Here is a 19,757-nt window from a genome sequence, read left to right as displayed (position 1 = left end):
CCTAGGATCCCTGGATACCTGTCTTTGTATAGCTTCACTTGATGTTAGTGATGTATGGAATATGATAAGTACTAAGAGGTATTTCATTTGCGGCGCTCCTGACACTTACTCAACGTCAAATACACAATGTTATTTGTTTGGGATTTTTGTAGATTTTTTTTCTATATATATATATATATTTTTTTTTTTTTTTTTTTTTTTTTTGCTCTAGATTTGATTGAAAGATCAACAGCACCACCCAGTGGTCATAAAATTATTTATTGCAGGCTGGTGCCAAAACAATTGTAAAGGGCTGTACATTCACGCTGAGATGAAAAAAGGGACAAATTATGGGGGTACGCAAGCAGTGCCATCAAACTGCCGCCACTGGTTTGTCAAGATAAGAATACAACCTCTACCATGTATAAATGTAGGTCTTTGTTATGCTAATTGACTCCTAATGGCTTGGCTGTCACACTGAAAGAAAATACTGAAAGCAAATTGAATGAATGTTCTGTCGAAAACGCCACTTTCATTTTTGCATAAACATAAATGATACGGTTTTGAATATTAGAAAGAGTCTTGGATAAAAAAAAAATAATAATAATTAAAAATCCTACATCATGCAGGGAGGCCAATGAACGCTTGTTTTTTTGCTGTGTTTTTTTTTTATTTCCTTTGTACATGTCGTCGTTGATTCACTTTGTTATATTTTTGTACTGTAAAAAATAGGAAAGCACAGATTTTCTCATTACATCTACACATCCTTAGCATTATAATTTTGCTAGTTTCTTCCAATCTATTATTGTGTTAAAGTGACTTGTTATTTCTTACGATGCATGACTCTGAATTTTAGGGCTCGTGCCCATGGGCTTATTTTTGGACTGAGTGCGATCCGTCAAAACACTGGATCACGCTGAGACCAATGTTAGTCTATGGGGCCGTGCACATGTCCGATTTTCTCCATGGACCAGGGCAGTCCAAAAAAAATAGTCGCTGCTTGCAACAGTTTGAGCTGATGTTCAGATCGCACTCAGCCATGCAAGTCAATCAGTCCATGGAAAACATCGGACTGCACCCGGATGACAGCTGAGTCGAGTCTGATTCCATGGACTCACAGAACGGAGAAGATGGAGAAATTGGTTTCAACGTGGTTTTCGGAACCAATCATAATCGGAAACAAATTTTGAAACATTCGCTCAACTCTAATCACAAGGCAACACCATACGAGGTCACTAGATGCGATGTCGCAATTCAGCATTGTGATTTCAGCGTCGTACGACACGTCGCCGTGTAACCCTCGCCCAAGGGTGAGATCAGCATTTAAAATCTGCAGCATAAACTGACACATTGTGGGTAAGGCCTCTTTCACACTTCCGTTTTTGACCATCAGTCAAAATCCGCCAGGTTTTGCAAAAAACGGATCCGCCATTTTTTTTGAGGATCGTTTTTTTTCCCCATTGAGTTGCATTACTGGCGGATCTTGACGGATGGCCATCCGTTGGAACCGTTTTTGTGAGGATCCGCCACATTTTTTGCGTCCGCCGGCATGCCTGGACGGACCTTGCAACGTTTTTTTTTGTTGTTGGATCCACATTTTCCATTGCGCATGCCCGGAGGAAGGAAGTCAGGGAGAAAATTAACCCTGAAATCAATCTCTCTCTCTCTCTCTCTCCTTTCCCAGCCAGCGGTTCCTTTAAAATTCTTCATTCTGCGGATCCGTCAAAAAACGGATCCCGTTCAATCCGTTCACATCAGTTAGGAACGGATCCACTTTTCCGCCTTTTTGGTGGATTTTAACTGACACAAAAAACTAAAGTGTGAAAGAGGCCTAATAATGGGAATTTCCTGTGGATTTTCTGCATTGATTTGCCGACTAAGAACTGCAGCGAAATATGAAACAGAAAAAGTAACATCTCGGCTCATAAAATGCGCACTCCCCATCAGCGATGGTGCAATGCATTAGGCTCCACGTTGAAAGGTTGTGGCAGAAATACAAATGGTATAAAAGGAAATAGCCATGAATGGTGGAGTTCCTACGCGTTTTGATTTTTTTGGCTCTTAGTTATAGCGGAGCATCAGAGGCAATGTTAGCAAATCTCACTTACACATTGGAGACATTTTCTGCGTGGAGATAGACAGGCAGCGCCCAGTGTCTTATTTCTTCATGCAAATTCATTGCAAAGTTTTTGCATCCGCAACAAAATCCACGTGTAACACATGCAGATTCTGCTGCACGATAGAAGATGTCTGCAGATATGCTAGGGAGAAATCTATATAAATCTGGAGAGCAGGTCAATTTCTGTGCGGATTTATTGGATAAGATCAATTCAAATCTAACCCACTTTGCTGGGACCGTAATCAGCTGCTGATTTTCCGCCCAGAAAATCCAGTGTATCCATCCTATGTGAATATGCCCTTAATTTCAGGTTAAAGACAAGTACGCACCAGAATTATCATAATGCATTCTTTACATACAGATATAGCAGAAATAAAATTGTCATTGAAAAATTGAGTCAATATACTTCTGAAGGTCAAAGGGTCCGTTTACACCGCTCAATGTACAGTGTTAAATGCCCACCGACTGGCAAGCATCTTGGCAGTCGGCGGTCATTTAATAACCTGCTTACACAGGCCAACACAGCTTCAGGTGAGTGCGGAACGATCGAATAGTTCTCATAGGCTGCCATTGTTCTAGGCAGCAAAGTCCTGTTTACACATAACGATGAGCTGCCGAGAACGATGATTCTGTGCACTTCAAAAGATCATTTCACGTGTCAAACAAGCGTTTTGGCTCATCCAATGAGTGATAGGAAGCCGGTTTAATGATTTTCAGGAAACAAAAGCCTTTGAGCATGATAATCACATAGTGTAAATGGGTCTTGAAACCAAAAGAAAAGCCACAGAGAGCACAATGAAGGTCGTATACACAATGTAGTATGGGTTATAAGACACTGCACGTCAATGTAAGATTAAAGATCTATTTACAATGGCCAGTTAACGTGAACGAGTATTCCTAGGAATCCTTGTCTACCAATAATCAGATGGTGTAAACAGGCTGCCGGACACCCGACAAACAAGCAGAACATTAAACAAATTATTTTTAAGCAGTCATAAAAGATCATTTCCAGCAGCACATTGACCCTTTGCAGACAGGACATGGACTTCCGAGTACAATGACAGTCTATGCGCGCAGAACGCTCTTTTACTGTTCGTTCTGTATGCATGAGAAGTGCCATAGGCTTGCCTAATTAGGATATTAAAGGGGATATATGGGACTTAAAAAAGGCATGTAATTACTAAGAGAGGCAGCTACTTGTCTGTTGTACCCAGCGCCTCTCATTGACCGCCCCTGCCAGAGATTCAGCTGCTCCCTGTTAACAGAGCAGCAGTTACTCTTCCAGTTGACAGGGCAGGACTACTGGTCTCATGCTGATTGCTGCCTAATTGGGACAAGCTGGCTGCCAGAGAGTGAGTTGTCAATCAGCATGAGACCGGTAGTCCAGCCAAGTCAACATGACTAGAAACTGCTGCACTGTTGACAGGGAGTAGCTGATGAATGTCTGGCAGGAGCGGTCAATGACCGGCAATGGGTACCAGAGACAGGTAGTTGCCTCTGTTAGCAACTGCATGCCTTTTTTAAAAAAAAATCTGTTGACTGGAAAACATGTAGTTAATCAACAGTTATAAAATGGTTGAAAGTTATTTGGTGGAAACCCACCCTCAAAGGCCAGCTACATAACAATTCCAGACTGTACCTGAAGTGTCACAGTTAAAAAGACTTTTTTTTAGCAAAATATATATGCATATAACTAAAAAAATGAAAGTATTCCTTAAGGACATGGGAAGTAAAGATAGAAGCCATACTTGATAGATCTTCTGGAAGTCTGGATAGTAGAAATATACCCTTCATGACCACAGAGGAAAAACTGAGTGTTAGCAGTGTAAAAGTGTTAATAAAAGTGCATTATGAACTGATGGATGTGATCTTGGGTTGTTTAAAGTTACATTGAGGCCATTAACAATTATCACTTTAATTTATTGCATATTCAAACCAATCACGAATGTGCCTCACATGCCACATGTTCTATTCATCCCTGCTAATCTACCGTAATTTATTATTTTAGCCAAAGGCTCCCAAACAGACTGATTATTGAGTGTTAAGAGTTCATGCAGTGAGATGACTTCTATAGGCCATTGGTCCGGGGGAGTATCACATACTGGAGGCGATGGTGCAGCATAGCAGGTTTTCATGGATGACAAGTGCATCAGCGAAGGCCAGGACATCAGACAAACAAACCAGGCAGAGCCAGGTGTGCGGACACGCAAGGAAACAATAATTGTAAGGGATACTGATAGTTTCCAGCAGAAATACAGATAATACAATTTGATATCTTTCAGCAGGCAAGTACAGTGTGGGCCATTTATATGGATACACCTGGGTGGGCTATTTATAAAGGGATCCAAAATGGCTGACTTCAAAATGGGCATCATGGTCACCACCCATCTTGAAAAGTTTCACCCCTCCCATATACTAATGAGCCACAAACAGGAAGTTGACATCACCAATCATCCCCATTTTATTTAGGTGAATCCATATAAATGGCCTACCCTATAGATAATAACAGCAATAGCAGAGTAGTATAAGAAAACTGGAGACTTACCTGAAGAGATAGGTTGCCTTGATTGCAGAAACAGCACAGAGGACAGTTGTGAGACGTTGGTAACTTGATTGCTGAGAAGTAGGGGTTGAAAACACACAGTAAGCTTTACTGAGCTTGGAAATAACAGTGGTTGTATCAAGGAAGTCAGAAGAAGCAGATGAGATGATTAAACACCTGGTTAGGGGTGAGCCAAGTGCATTAGCAGCGAACTCACTCCTGACAAACTTGAGGCAACTGTGGAATATCCTACTTAATGCCCAAACACCTGGTCTCCGCCTGAGCTGTCCTTCAGAGTCCAAGGGTAATGATGTCAAAGGAGTTTGCCGGGTTATTTGAGAAACCTGGCGTGCATTAATGCAAAGGCATGGCATGGGAGAATGATCAAGGCCAAGCACTGGAGCCTGAACAGGTAACACTGAGGCTTCAGTCAAGTGGACACAGTTAAAATTTGGCTCATTATATGGCATTGATGGGTCACATGGTCTGTTTCAATTAAGGTGCATACATGTCATAATGTGAACCAACAGTAATCTCTCCCAATGCTCAATGTCCATATACATGCACACTCAACTTGGCCAAGCCATCATGTGTTTCAGTGGGGAGAGTGGAATAAGCTTCTGGCAGCAACTTATCTCCAAAGAGAACAAAAAAAAATGAGTGTGAGTGTTTGCAGTCAAACTGCCTGATCCTTTCTTGTGTCCACACATGGTCAGATATGAATCTAACAAGAAAAACCTCTTTATGAAATCATATAGAAATGGTAGAATGCTACATACATCCTATTGGAGCTCAGTACAGCACTCCCTTATTCTGCAGGTTGAAGCTATAGGAGGTACAGTATTATGTTGTTGGTTGTTTATTTCAATGGCAATATGTAATACTAAATTTAGAGGAATGTAATATATCTACAGTCATGGCAAAAAGTGTTGGCACTTTTCAAAATCTTCCAGTAAATTAAGCATTTCTCCCAGAACAATATTGTAATTACACATGTTTTGTTAAACATATGATTATTTTGTTGTGTATATTGGAACAACACAAAAAAAGGTAAATTGGACAACATAATTTCACACGAATCCACAAAAATGGTCCAGACAAAATTATTAGCACCCTCCATCTAATAATTGGTTGCACACCATTTGGAATAAATCATTGCAATCAATAGCTTCCTATAACCACCAACAAGCTTCTTACACCTCTCAACTTGAATTTGAGCCCATTTCATGCTTCTTTAGAGGTTTCTTTTAACTGCTACTCAGTCAAGATGATCTATTTACAAAGAGAGTATGGGCTTTTGACTGTTTGACTACAGAGAGTACATGCCAGAGCCTCAGCCATAGAAAGCTGTGTAGACTGACTGGTAATAGAGTACAGATCTTGGCTGAGCAGCAGTTAGAAGCTGCTTTTAAAGAAGCATGAAGTGGCCATGTGAAACAGCACAGCAGCGAGGTGGTATAGAAGGAATAACAGTGAGATAATGAAGTATTTTATAAAAACGTATAATTTTGCAGTTTATTTTTTTATTGTAGTCCACATAGAACATGATTAAGCTAGGACTGGATGGTGAAAGAACATTTGTGTAAATTGCTGTTTTTATAGTAGCATTTTGGTTCTAAAAAAATGCTTACATGGAAGAATGTCAAGTCAAAGTTACACTTGAGACCCAAAAGGGTTGAATGTCTTGCAACATCAGCACACATTAACACAGGTGACAACATAATTGAAAATTAATGTATCACCATGTTTTTCACATCATACAAGACGTTGGCCTGTAGCCCTAGCCTAAAGAGTGACACAGCACATCAGCAGTACGGGCTTATTCGGGAATGGCACTTACAACAAATGCTTGAGTTGTTCCTGAATCTATGTAAGGAATGACAAATTCAAGTAAGAGCCTCTAAAAAGCGGCAGATTTAACATAAATTTCCTTTTTATAGCATACTTCATATATTTGATTTTACATATGTTGAAGTTTTCAGAGATTGCTTGAAAATACATAAAGGTTATATTACACTAGGAAAAAGGAAAGCATAGTATTTAAATCAACATGGGCTTTATTTGATGATCTATCAATTTTACAAATGTGAAGGTGCATTAAACCACAAATAAGACTGAAGTATTAATAGAAAATTTCAATCCTCAACTTAATTAAAAGTAGTGTCTCCCTTGGGAACTTTTTAATTTAAGACCATTTTTATAGAAAATATTCAGACATTAATTCACAGCGAAGCCATGTTGATATCCGTCTTAAATCTTTATGAGATGATCTCTGAAGGAAAGACACAAATTGGAAAAAAAAATATGAGAAATTTGACAACTAAGACTACTCAATTTTTTTGTTTTCTCTCCGGGGACGATCTAGCTTCCAGTTATAAATGCATTTAATTATGTTTTGTAATTCACTAAATATTTAGTTAATGTTATGTGCAGCTATACTTATAGTTATGTTTCAACTTGATTCACGATCAAATAAGCCAAAGAGTCATAGATTATTTTCTGTACCCAAAGTGCTTTCATTGAGTACAAAAAAGCACTTATTTAAATTTCCTTCTCGTGGGCTAGAAATGCTTTAACAGTCTTTAAAGTTTCTCTGTTATGGAAAAGGCTATTACCGATAATGGTTGTACAATTTTTAAAGTGATATTACACCGGAGAGTTTCATGCTATAAACATAATTTAAGTTTGCACAGCTCATTAAAGAAGAAGAACTTTCTGGGTGTAGAGAATGTTGAATTGCTCTAACTGCACCTACGTTGGCGCTACACATCTTAGACTATGTTTCTGACTTTTTATTTAGATTTGATGCATTAGCCATGAAAATCTCCTTGTCTGGTCCCAAAACACACCAAATGGACATTCTTTTGAGTTAGAAACAGTGGCTCATTTATGTGGCTCATTTAATTCATAATCGTTTGCTGTAATCTTTTGTACTTTGCTTGGAAACGAGGGCCACATCCCTGCTTGTACAATGTATTTCATCCATCTAGCTTCACATGGATGGGTGTCTCAGTCGGGACCCTGCCCTGCTCTGCCCTTATTCATATTGACGATGGGTACATCTTCTTGTGGAAAGAATAGGACCCTCCTAATGGGTACACCATGTCGTGGAAAGGTTAGGACCATCCCGATGGGTACGCCATGTCATGTAATGGTTAGGACCCTCCCAATGGGTACACCATGTCGTGGAAAGGTTAGGACTAGAGTTGAGCGACTTTGGTCGGATCGGGTTTCATGAAACAAAATTTGTTTCAGATGAAACTCGTCCGACTAGGGCAAAAAAGTTGGAGTTCCGTCCGAAACCCAACCCCAATGCAAGTCAATGGGAGGATAAAAGTAGGCATTGAGCGGATGAATGTCATCCACTCAATGCCGACTTTTATTCCCCATTGACCTGCATTGGGGTTGGGTTTCGGACGGAACTCCAACTTTTTTGCCCTAGTCGGACGAGTTTCATCTGAAACAAATTTTGTTTCATGAAACCCGATCCAACCAAAGTCGCTCAACTCTAGTTAGGACCATCCCGATGGCTACGCCATATCATGTAATGGTTAGGACCCTCCCAATGGGTACACTTTGTCATGGAAAGGTTAGGGCCCTTTTTTTTTTTTTTTTTTGCTGATAAGTACCTTATGTTATTTACATGTACTATTACTATTTTCCATTTACTTGCATTAAGGGTATATGCTCATTTTGTGTTTTTTTTCTTGTGTTTTGTCTGTGAAATGGCCACCGTGTGAATGTGCACTTACACCTTGCACATATACCAGTTTATAGTATGGCTCATTTATTTGGTGTTACAGACATTTTGACAAATAGCACTCATACGCTTGTCATTCTATGGGGCTGTGCACATATCCGATTTTTTTCGTTGAACATAGTAGTCTGAGGGGAAACATCGGTGACATGTCCAATGTTCATACAAGTGTCGGATCAAAATTGACAATGCAAGTCTATGGGTCCATGGAAAACTTTGGACAACATCTGATTTTCATAGATAGAATAGAGTACATTTTCATTTCATATTTTCACATATACTATTGATTTAGGGGAAACAAATTAAAATTATTTTTATTTTTTAAACATTTTGAGTTTCTTAAAGCGACCATAATCACTCAAGATCCCCACATTACTAGCAGGAGATGTTTTTATAACACTCAGCAGTGTCAACCATTTTATCAATTATTGGGACCACTCCAATACCCCAAGTGGGTGATCACTAACATTAAAAACTTGTTAATAATGGAGTTTTGATTAAATCAACAAAACACTAAGTTTCAGTTTATGGATTTTCCTCCTTATCTGAAAAATTAACAAAAAAGTGTCAGATGTGCAAACAGACAGAAGAGATTGTTGGTGAGGATTCTCATACTTTGCAGCTTGTTGACTTTCTTTTGTGTCATTTAAAGCAAAAAAATGTTATAACTGCATCACGGCATAGTTCCAGCGCTTGGAAAATGACCCCTCATTTGATCAATAGTTATTGCTAGCTAAAGCCTGAGGAACAGTCCCTCATAATCCAGAATAATTTCATTCCTTTGAAATGAATGGCGGACATTTCAGTTTTTCTTGGCTGGATAAGCAGCAGGGCTTCATATTCTACACACTAATAGGTATAAATGTGCATAAAAATGAGGTTCCCTGTGCAGAAATATATATATCCATATGTTATACTAACATTGCCAGAAAATAAACTGGAAAGAAAACTTTGCTCACATAAATATCTGCAGAACCTACAGTATAGTAATCAGTATTACAACTTTAAAGGGCAATTCCGCCTAAGAAAATCATGCATATTACACATCTGAGCCGAAACATTTCTTATCTTGTCTTTTAGCACAAAAGTCACTCATAATGATTCATCTCAGTAGTCGAACCCGACCCTGGTGGATTAGGGGGCAGATATGTCACTCTGTCACTTAATGAGCCACTACATATGTCAGTGCAACCACTGCACAGCAATCTTCTTTTTTCCCAATTTGTTTAGTAATCTGTCCTTTATAATAATTTCACCATAGTTATAATAGAAATCAGCTCTCCATGCAATGACTTCCTGGTGAGGCTAGGACATGTAGTGACTTCCTGAGGAGGCCAAGACAGGCAGCAATTTCCCGGTTAGGCCAAGACATGCACTGACTTCCCGGTAGGGCTGGAACATGAGTGACTTCCTAGTATGGCCGGAACATGCAGTGACTTACTGGTATGTCCAGGACATGCAGTGACTTCCTGGTAAAGCCATGAATACAGTGACTTTCCGGTAAGGCTGTGACATGCAATTACTTCCCAGTTAGGCCAGGACATGCCATGACATCCTGGTAAGGCCGTGACTAGAGTTGAGCGAAACAGGTTGACCAGATTCATAAGTCGCCGGCTTATGGCAAAGTCAGGTTTCGCCGACCGAAACCCGACCACAGCGTGAAGTCGGCCATGCAGTCAGCAAAACGAGTGCCAAAGTGGGATTTCCCAGAATGCTTACACGTGACTTTTTTCAGCCACTGAGCAAGGATGTACACTGTGTGCAACGAGATGACATATGCAGCGTAGAGAGAGAGAGAGATTTTGCGCACTTTAAAAAAGCGGTCCGGCATGTAGGTGTGTTTACTGTCCTGCACTCCCTGCCGACTTTGCTTCCCCATTGACTTGCATTGGGTTTCGTGTTTCAGTCAGACCTCCGACTTTTCCCGACAGTTGGCCGATTTTGTTCGACTCGACCCTAAAAAAGGCAAAGTCGCTCATCTCTAGCCATGACCAGCAGTGACTTCCCAGTAAGGACGTCAAAAGCAGTGACTTCCCAGTAAGGACGTGACATGCAGTGCTTTTCCGGTAAGGGTGTCACAGGCAGTGACTTCTCGGTAAGGCTGTGACATGCAATGACTTCCCAGGAAGGCCGTGACATGCAGTGATTTCACGGTAAGGGTGTGACATGCAGTGATTTCCTGATAAGGCCATGACAAGCAGTGACTTCCTGGTAAAGCTGTGACATGCAGTGACTTTCCGATAAGACCAACAATAGTGGTTCTGAGACAACTAAAGTGTCATAGAACCAGTGTTGGACTGGCCCAGAAGAGCACCAGAGGATCCTCCAGTGGGCTCTCCACACGCTTTATCTTAAAGGAGTTGTCCACTACTAGGACAACCCTTTCTTAATCTGAATGTTTGGCACCGGGGCTCTCCTGTGATTGTTATGACACGCGAGCCCTGCACCCAACCGCTGCTGGCGTCACTGTTTCCACCTTCAGACAAATCGAACATCAAGAGGAAGTTAGAGAGCAGATGCAGCCATGACTTCCTCTTGATGTTCTATTTGTCCGAAGGTGGAGACAGTGATGCCAGCGCTGTGTCATTACAACGGCACGAGACCCCGGGAAACTCCTGGGAAACCCACCAGGCATGCCCAGAAAAAATATCCTTGTATCCCTGATTGGTTAAGCCTGCAATGCTAGCTATGACAGCACTGAGGCTCTCCAGCACGCTATAGAAGCAGACAGTGGAGAATTGCCAATAAATTACAGACAGAGAGGCTAGGCAGGGGTTTTCTCAGTATTAATCATAGTTACTGACACAAGGTCCATTTGAATTGAGGATGCCTTGTAATGCTGCCTATTTAGATGTGGATTAAACCGGGGAACAGAGTCGAAAGGGAGTAAGCGTTCTTCACTGGGGGAGATTATCGGCCACTAAGAAAACATTTTTGGGGTGTTTTTTTAGTCATGGATGTTTTAAAACAAGAAACTACGTACGCATACTCTCCATCCAGCAACCCATGGCACCAGAGAAGGTCGGCCCCAGAAGCAATGTCAGCTCAGATCACAATTCAACAGGACCAATGAAGTATATAATTGTCAGACACAGTCAAGTGACTAGAAGAGCAAGTCATCAGGGAACCATATGATAATGCACTTTTCTAGTCACCTGGCCACTGCAGCCAATCATAGGCTTCAGTATTCACTGATGACGTCCAAATGGAGCTGGCAATGCTTCCGGAACTGGCGCAGACCTACGGAGAAATCTACACTGGATCCACAGGGGTGCTGGAAAGTGAGTACGCCTCCGATTATTGTTTTAAAAAGGTCCATACCTAAAAAATTAGATTTAGTGTTTGACAACCCCTTAAATCTCATGAGGAGATGTGGGCTTTCTCAAAGTAAATGCCAAGGTACCAAAACGTAAGGCAGGTAACGTAGTCGAAATGGTTCAGTGCTGGTGGAGTACTTGTAACACGGAAAACAGGCCAAAGATCACGGTATGCGGCAGATGGAAGATCATATTCAGAAAACAAGCCAGTAAGTGATGGTGGAGGGGTCATGAAATTGAAGGACATTGGTCGGAGAAGAAGAATTTTGACATACTCTGTCCCATCAAGAGACTAGGACTCTGTGTGAATTAGATGAACCACCAGAGGACCCAGAAGAAGGGAGCGCCGGTAAGCAGGATGCCAAGTCAGAAAATAGAAGCTGACATGAAGGGAGCAGTTGTGACCTCAGAGCAAGCAATTTCTATAATATTTCAGGGTGTCTGTCGGAGGCCTTTCACCTAGCCAAACTAGATGTCCTGCTTTGCATTGAGGAGTCGCAAAAAAAAAAAAAAACGTGTCTGGAAATGGAGTATTTGGTTTGGCTTATCATCCTAAGCCGTGTGGCAAGGCTCGCTAAAGGGTCGATTTTGACTTTTATGGTTGCTACAGCCAATAAGTGGCACTAGAGTTCAGGTCCTCTTCACTCTTCTCCGAAGAGACAATTTCCATATAATATTACAAAAATTTTCACCTTCCAAATCAGACATGGAGCTGCGAGCAGTCAATGTGGAGGATTGGTGCAATCTGTACTGACAATGCTAGTCTATGAAGGACTGCCGGAGAAAGCCAGGCGCTGGAGTCCCATTAACAATGAATGGAGCACCACTACTCCATTCAAGAGTCGGATGCGGAGGAGCACGGATCTCAGGAGCACTGGGGTCTCTGACCACCAGCAATCTGCTAATTATCCACTATACTATGGATAGGTGATACCTTTGGGTTTTGTTTTTTTTTTAAGGTGGGGAGGTCAGTGCAGTTTTGTAATCATTTTGTATTACGATGTACATGCAAGACACATCTACAATGCGAAATGCATCAGAACACAACATAGCCCATGATGTTATTTTTCCCTGCTTTTCTGAGTAGTCCAACGTGCATTGTAATAAAATAATAGGATATTCGTTCTCCACCTTCACACAAGATTGCTTCTTCATCCCCGTCATCCACAGAAGATTGACTGGAAGGTTAAAACACTATCTTTGATACCATAAAAGAAGGACATTCACTTTTATGTTCTTTTTCAACAGCCGACAAGCTGTACTCACATCACCTGCCAGTATAAGGTTATTAAAGTATGCCAGATTAAGCAGAAAATCTATAGTCAGCGCTGGAGTTGCAGCTGTCACCCGCACGGAACTTTCCCATTTGAGAAAAATTGTAGATATGGCTTTTCTTAAACAAACTGACAGTTATTCAGTTACGAAAACAATGTAGGAGGATACCTGTTAGGAGCATGAAAGATTAAAGCGGGTATTATTTCAGACACTCGCAAATTGATTAAAGGCAACTCACTGACCTGTCTGGCTGACAATTTCCTCCGCACACACTCGATAAAACATATCCCCTATAAAGACAGAATTACATTACAGAAAATTGTTTGAGAGTCTGCCATCACAGGATCCTCCAATCTGTCATATGAACTGTACCCTACAGAGAGCAGGCAAAATCCTATAAATTGGGGGATACCTGAATAGCCAAGCTGTATAGCAGCAGGTGTCTCTAAAGTTTTTTGTTTTTTTTTGTGGCTGTCATTTTAATTTTTATTTCATAAATCAATAGCACACATGGAAATAAGAAACTTTCTAATATATCTTATGAGACACATCTGCTTTTTTTCTCCTCCTGGCTTCACCTTTCACTTTCAATTCATGGGTAAAATCTATGTTCAGTGAAGACAGATTTTCCCATTACTGACATAGGATATGGCAGTTGGTGCTTTTAAAATTCTATAGAGAGAAGGAGGAACATACATTCTGCTACAAGCCCTCCTGAAACATCAGTAACTGTTCTCCATGGAACCTTAAAAACACCAACTGTCATCTATCTTAGCTGATTGGAAAATCTTTATTCAATGAAGACAGATTTTACCCATGAATTGAGAAGGAATGTCCAATCCAGGACAAGAAAGAAGGAGATTTCTCTAATAAGATATATTATAATGTTTCTTATTTTCACCTGTACTATTGATTTATGGGAAAAAATAAAAATAAAATGACTGTTAGTTTTTAAAAGCCCCATTTTATAATTTTAATCATGATAGGGATAACATGCTAAAACCAGAACAAAACTTTTTTTTTTTTAACTAAAGATCCCATAATTTTTTTCCTTTACTACTTTTTAAATTGCTGGTTTCACAGATACACTGCTCGGTACTGCTGTATGACAAATGGTAGCCTAAGGACAGGGAATTTATGAAAATGGGAAATTCCTGTTAAGGTTAACTTGCAGTTTATAATTGCATTTCTATGTGCTTTTTTTTTTTTACTAGTGTTTTGTAATGCATTTTTTCCACTGCAATTTTTTTGTCTCTTTTTGGTATGTCAAGCTTTAAATAAAACTTTTGTTTTGGAAGCATTTTGTTTGTGCAGTTACTTAGCTTTAATAAAACTTTATTGATAAAAAGTCATTGGTGTGAGTGGATTAAATGCATTTTATTCTATGTTGGCGTTACAGAAACACAAAAAAAGGGTCCCCCTGCCCTACCATGTATTCTCACCCCACCTCTGATCCTCACAATCGTTTGTGCTTCTCTCGACATCTCTGTTTCAGTCACTGCTTTGATTACATAGGTACAGAGGCAGTCACATTTATTTCACTTTGATTGACTTCTACCAGAAGCGCAGCTACTGGGGGGGAAGGCATAGGTGTAGTCACCCCGGACTCCATGCTCTGATGGGCCCACCCGGAGCTACGCTACCCTGGACTGTACGGGCGTGTGCAGCACACTGATATGCTTAATCTCTGCGGCAGAACAGGGAGACACAATCTCCCTACACGACCACGCTCTGTTCTGCAGACCGGTCAGCTCCGCCTACGTCGGCAAGCGGCGTGCGTACCCTATCTTTAGCATTGGGTACGCAGGCCGTGCCAATGTATGCAGATGCCTCCATATGCGTAGCTTTGACAGTGCGGCGGACGCACCAAAATGCAACTTGTTGCGTTCGGCGCAGGTCGCCGCAACGTCAAAACGACACATACAGAGGCTTCCGTATACATCGGTAAGGCCTGCGTACCCAATGCTAAAGATAGGGTACGCTTGCCGCATGCAAATGTAGGCAGAGCTAACCATGGGAGGTGCGGCCATGCGCGGAGCTTCACGGAGGAAGTCCGCATCCCTCCGTAGCTCGGCCATACGCTAGTGTGAAACTAGCCTTAAATACACTGCTTTGTGAAAGTTTTCGGCCCCCAGGAAGTTTTCAACCTTTTCCCACATATCATGCTTCAAATTTTTGGTGACGAATCAACAAGTGGGACACAATTGTGAAGTTGAACGAAATTTATTGGTTATTTTAAATTTTTGTAGAAATGCAAAAACTGAAAAGTGGGGCGTGCAATATTATTCAGCCCCTTTACTTTCAGTGCAGCAAACTCACTCCAGAAGTTCATTGTGGATCTCTGAATGATCCAATGTTGTCCTAAATGGCTAATGATGATAAATATAATCCACCTGTGTGTAATCAAGTCTCCGTATAAATGCACCTGCTCTGTGATAGTCTCAGGGTTCTGTTTGAAGCACAGAGAGCATCATGAAAACCCAGGAACACAACAGGCAGGTCCGTGATACTGTTGTGGAGAAGTTTAAAGCCGGATTTGGATACAAAATGATTTCCAACTTTAAACATCCCAAGGAGCACTGTGCAAGCGATCATACCGAAATGGAAGGCGTATCATACCACTGGAAATCTACCAAGACCCAGCCGTCCCTCTAAACTTTCATCTCAAACAAGGGGAAGACTGATCAGAGATGCAGCCAAGAGGCCTATGATCACTCTGGATGAACTGCAAAGATCTACAGCTGAGGTGAGACAGTCTGTCCATAGGACAACAATCAGTCATACACTGCACAAATCTGGCCTTTATGGAAGAGTGGCAAGAAGAAAGCCATTTCTCAGATATACATAAAAAGTGTAGTTTAAAGTTTGCAACAAGCCACCTGGAAGACACACCAAACATGTGGAAGAAGGTGCTTTGGTGAGATGAAACCAATATCGAACTCTTTGGCAACAATGCCAAACGATATGTTTGGCGAACACAGCTCATCATCCTGAACACACCATCCCCACTGTCAAACATGGTGGTGGCAGCATCACGGTTTGGGCCTGATTTTCATCAGCAGGACAGGGAATATAGTTAAAATTGATGGGAAGATGGATGGAGCCAAATACAGGACCATTCTTGAAGAAAAGCTGTTTGAGTCTGCAAAAAACCTGAGACTGAGATGGAGATTTGTCTTTCAACAAGACAACGATCCCAAACATAAAGCAAAATCTACAGTGGAATGGTTCACAAATAAACATATCCAGGTGTTAGAATGGCCAAATCAAAGTCCAGACCTGAATCCAATCGAGAATCTGTGGAAAGAGCTGAAAACTACTGTTCACAAATGATTTCCATCAAACCTCACTGAGCTCGAACTGTTTGCCAAGGAAGAATGGGCAGGAATTTCAGTCTCTCGATGTACAAAACTGATAGACAAATACGCCAAGCGACTTGCAGCTGTAATCGCAGCAAGAGGTGGCGCAACAAAAGTATTAAGTTAAAGGGGCTGAATAATATTGCACGCCCCACTTTTCAGTTTTTGAATTTCCATAAAAATTTAAAATAACCAATAAATTTTGTTCAACTTCACAATTGTGTCCCACTTGTTGTTGATTCTTCACCAAAAATTTACATTTGGTATCTTTATGTTTGAAGCATGATATGTGGGAAAATGTTGAAAAGTTCCAGGGGGCCGAATAGTATTGCAAGGCACTGTAGCGCCAATAATTCCACAGGGCTTTACAGATATTATCGGCACTGTCACAATTGGGACTCACAATCCTTGGTGGGATTTGAACTCAGGACCCCAGTGCTGCAAGGCTGCAGTGCTAATCACAGAGCCACTTTGCTGCCCACTCAGATGTTTTGCCTCCTCGCTGAGTGTAGAGCCTCGCTCATTCCACATAGCCACATTCACTATAATATCCCACATCATCCCTTCAGCCAGAGCTACCGGACTACTACTCATAATATCCCACATCATCCCGTCAGCCAGAGCCACCGGACTACTACCCCTAATATCCCACATCATCCCATTGGCCAGAGCTACTGGACTACTACTCCTAATATCCCAAATCATCTCATCAGCCTGGTGTCAGAACCAGAGCACTGAGTGGATTAGCCCTGACTTCCATACCAATGATCCCTTTAATAGAAGCCTGGGGTGAGAATCAGAGCGCTGAGGGATTTACCCTGACTTCCATACCGGAGATCCCTTTAAGAGAGGCCTGGGGTCAGTACCAAAGCGCAGAGTGGATTTTCCCTCACTTCTGTAACGAGGATCCCTTTAAGAGGGGACTTGGGTCAGAACCAGAGCGCTGAGTGGATTTACCCTGACTTGCATACCAATGATCCCTTTAATAGAACCCTGGGGTCAGAATCAGGGTGCTGAGGGATTTGCCCTAACTTCCATACACGAGATCCCTTTAAGAGAGCCTGGGGTCAGTACCAGAGCATTTGAAGGCAATTGCCCTAACTTCCATACTGGGGATCCCTTTAAGAGAGGCCTGGGGTCAGAATTAAAGCGCTGGATGGATTTGCCCTGACTTCCATACCGGAGATCCCTTTAAGAGGGAAGATGTGCCTACGGGGTGGAGGATGTGTGATGGGTATATGGGCATGGGAGGGGGGATTCATTTCTGTCATGTGCTCTGTGCTCCTTTCTGGGGGGCAGACAATGGCTGGGAGCTTATATTCCCGGGGATGCTATATTTCTCCCACCATGTCAGTGTCTGCTGAGGTGTTGTCAAGTGGGAAAACTGTTGGTCATAGCAACCAATCACATCTCAGCTTCTTTTAACCAGCTCTGGTGAAATGAGAGATGCTTAGTGATTGTTTGCAAGGAAAACTGTTGCTCGTAGCAACCAATCACAGCTCAGCTTCTTTTGAACAGCTCTGGTGAAATGAAAGATGCTTCGTGATTGGTTGGTGATACACACACACATTCATTTTTTTATATATATATATATATATACACATACATACACACATACACACATATACAGGGGTTGGGCAAAATAATGGAAACACCTAACATTTTGGCATCATAATCTTCAAACATGTTATAAACATGCAAACCGTGACATATGGTAATGTTTTGTAGTTGAGTATTTGTGTTATGAGATATGTGTATGTAAATTAACTGTTTGTTTTGCAGAATTGTAAGAACATTGATGAGAACCTGATACCAATGGCAGACCTCTCGGATTTTCAAAGAGGCCAAATTGTTGGTGCTCGTATGGCAGGCGCTAGTGTAACAGAAAGTGCCCGAATGCTTGGCGTGTCAAGAGGTACTGTCTCCAAAGTAATGACTGGGTTTGAAAGAGAAGGAAAAACGTCCGCAGCAAAGCACAGGTCCGGCCGAAAGTCGAAGTTGACTGAGAGAGACCGTCGGACTCTAAAGCGAATTGTGAGAGAGGATCGCAAGACCATGGCTCTGAAAATCACTGCTGAGCTCAATGAACACCTACAGAACCCAGTTTCCACGAAAACTGTTTGACGAGAGCTGCACAAATCTGGATTCCACGGAAGAGCTGCAATTAGAAAACCGCTGCTCTCAATGACAAATGTTTCCAAGCGTTTACAGTGGTGTAGAAACCTCCAGAATTGGTCCCTCGAGCAGTGGAAACATGTGATATTCTCGGTCGAATCATCGTTTACCCTATTTCCGACCTCCGGACGAGATTGTACGTTTGGAGACAGCCGAAAGCATTCCATCCAGACTGCCTTCTCCCAACCGTAAAACATGGTGGAGGTTCTGTGATGATCTGGGGTGCTATTTTGTGATGATCCGCTGGGCCAATGATATCCCTTCATGGAAGAATTAACAGCCGCAATTATTTAGGCATTTTGGGCGACCAAGTGCATCCTATGGTTCAAGCACTGTTCCCAGAGGGGAACGCCACCTTTCAGGATGATAATGCACCAATTCATACAGCTAGAATCGTTAAAGCATGGCACGAGGAACATTCTAATGAAGTTGAGCATCTCATCTGGCCCCACCAATCCCCAGACCTAAACATTATTGAGCATTTAAGGTCAATTTTAGAGATTCAAGTTAAACGTCGATTTCCGCCGCCATTGTCACTCAAAGAACAAGAGGGTGTTTTAACTGAAGAATGGGCTAAAATTCCTTTGGAAACAATTCACACCTTGTATGAATCCATACCTCGGAGAATTGAGGCTGTAATCGCCGCAAAAGGTGGACCTACACCATATTAAACTAACTTTTGTTGATGTTTCCAGGTGGTTCCATTATTTTGTCCAACTCCTGTGTATATACACATATACACAAATTTATTTTTTTTTACGGCTTGATCTCGAACCATGGCGACTTGATTGTTGATGTTTCCAGGTGTTTCCATTATTTTGTCCAACTCCTGTGTATATACACATATACACACATTTATTTTTTTTTACGGCTTGATCGCAACCATGGCGACTTGATAGACGAACGCTCTGTAGGAAGATCAATCTCGTGCAATCCTAGCTAGGTCCACAAGGGTCTTCTCTGCCATTATCTTGATTGTAATATTAAGCTATCAGGTTGCCGGTCTTCTTTTGTCTGCTTCCTGCTATTCTTCCGACATGGTGTCCTTCTCCAGTGATTGCTCTCTTTGTATGATGTGTCCAAAGTAGGTGAGTCGTAGCTTGCGATCCTTGCTTACAGTGACATGTCTGGCTTGATTTGTTCCAAACTGATTTGTTTGTTCTTCTTGTCATCCATAATATTGATAACATCCTTCTCCAGCACCACATTTGGAAGGCTTTGATTCTTATGTCTT

This window comes from Dendrobates tinctorius, unplaced genomic scaffold (assembly GCF_039654945.1).
Source record: "Dendrobates tinctorius isolate UK_male_01 unplaced genomic scaffold, ASM3965494v1 ptg000029l, whole genome shotgun sequence".
NCBI classification, from domain to species: Eukaryota; Metazoa; Chordata; class Amphibia; order Anura; family Dendrobatidae; genus Dendrobates; species Dendrobates tinctorius.
This window is presented reverse-complemented; position numbering follows the sequence as displayed.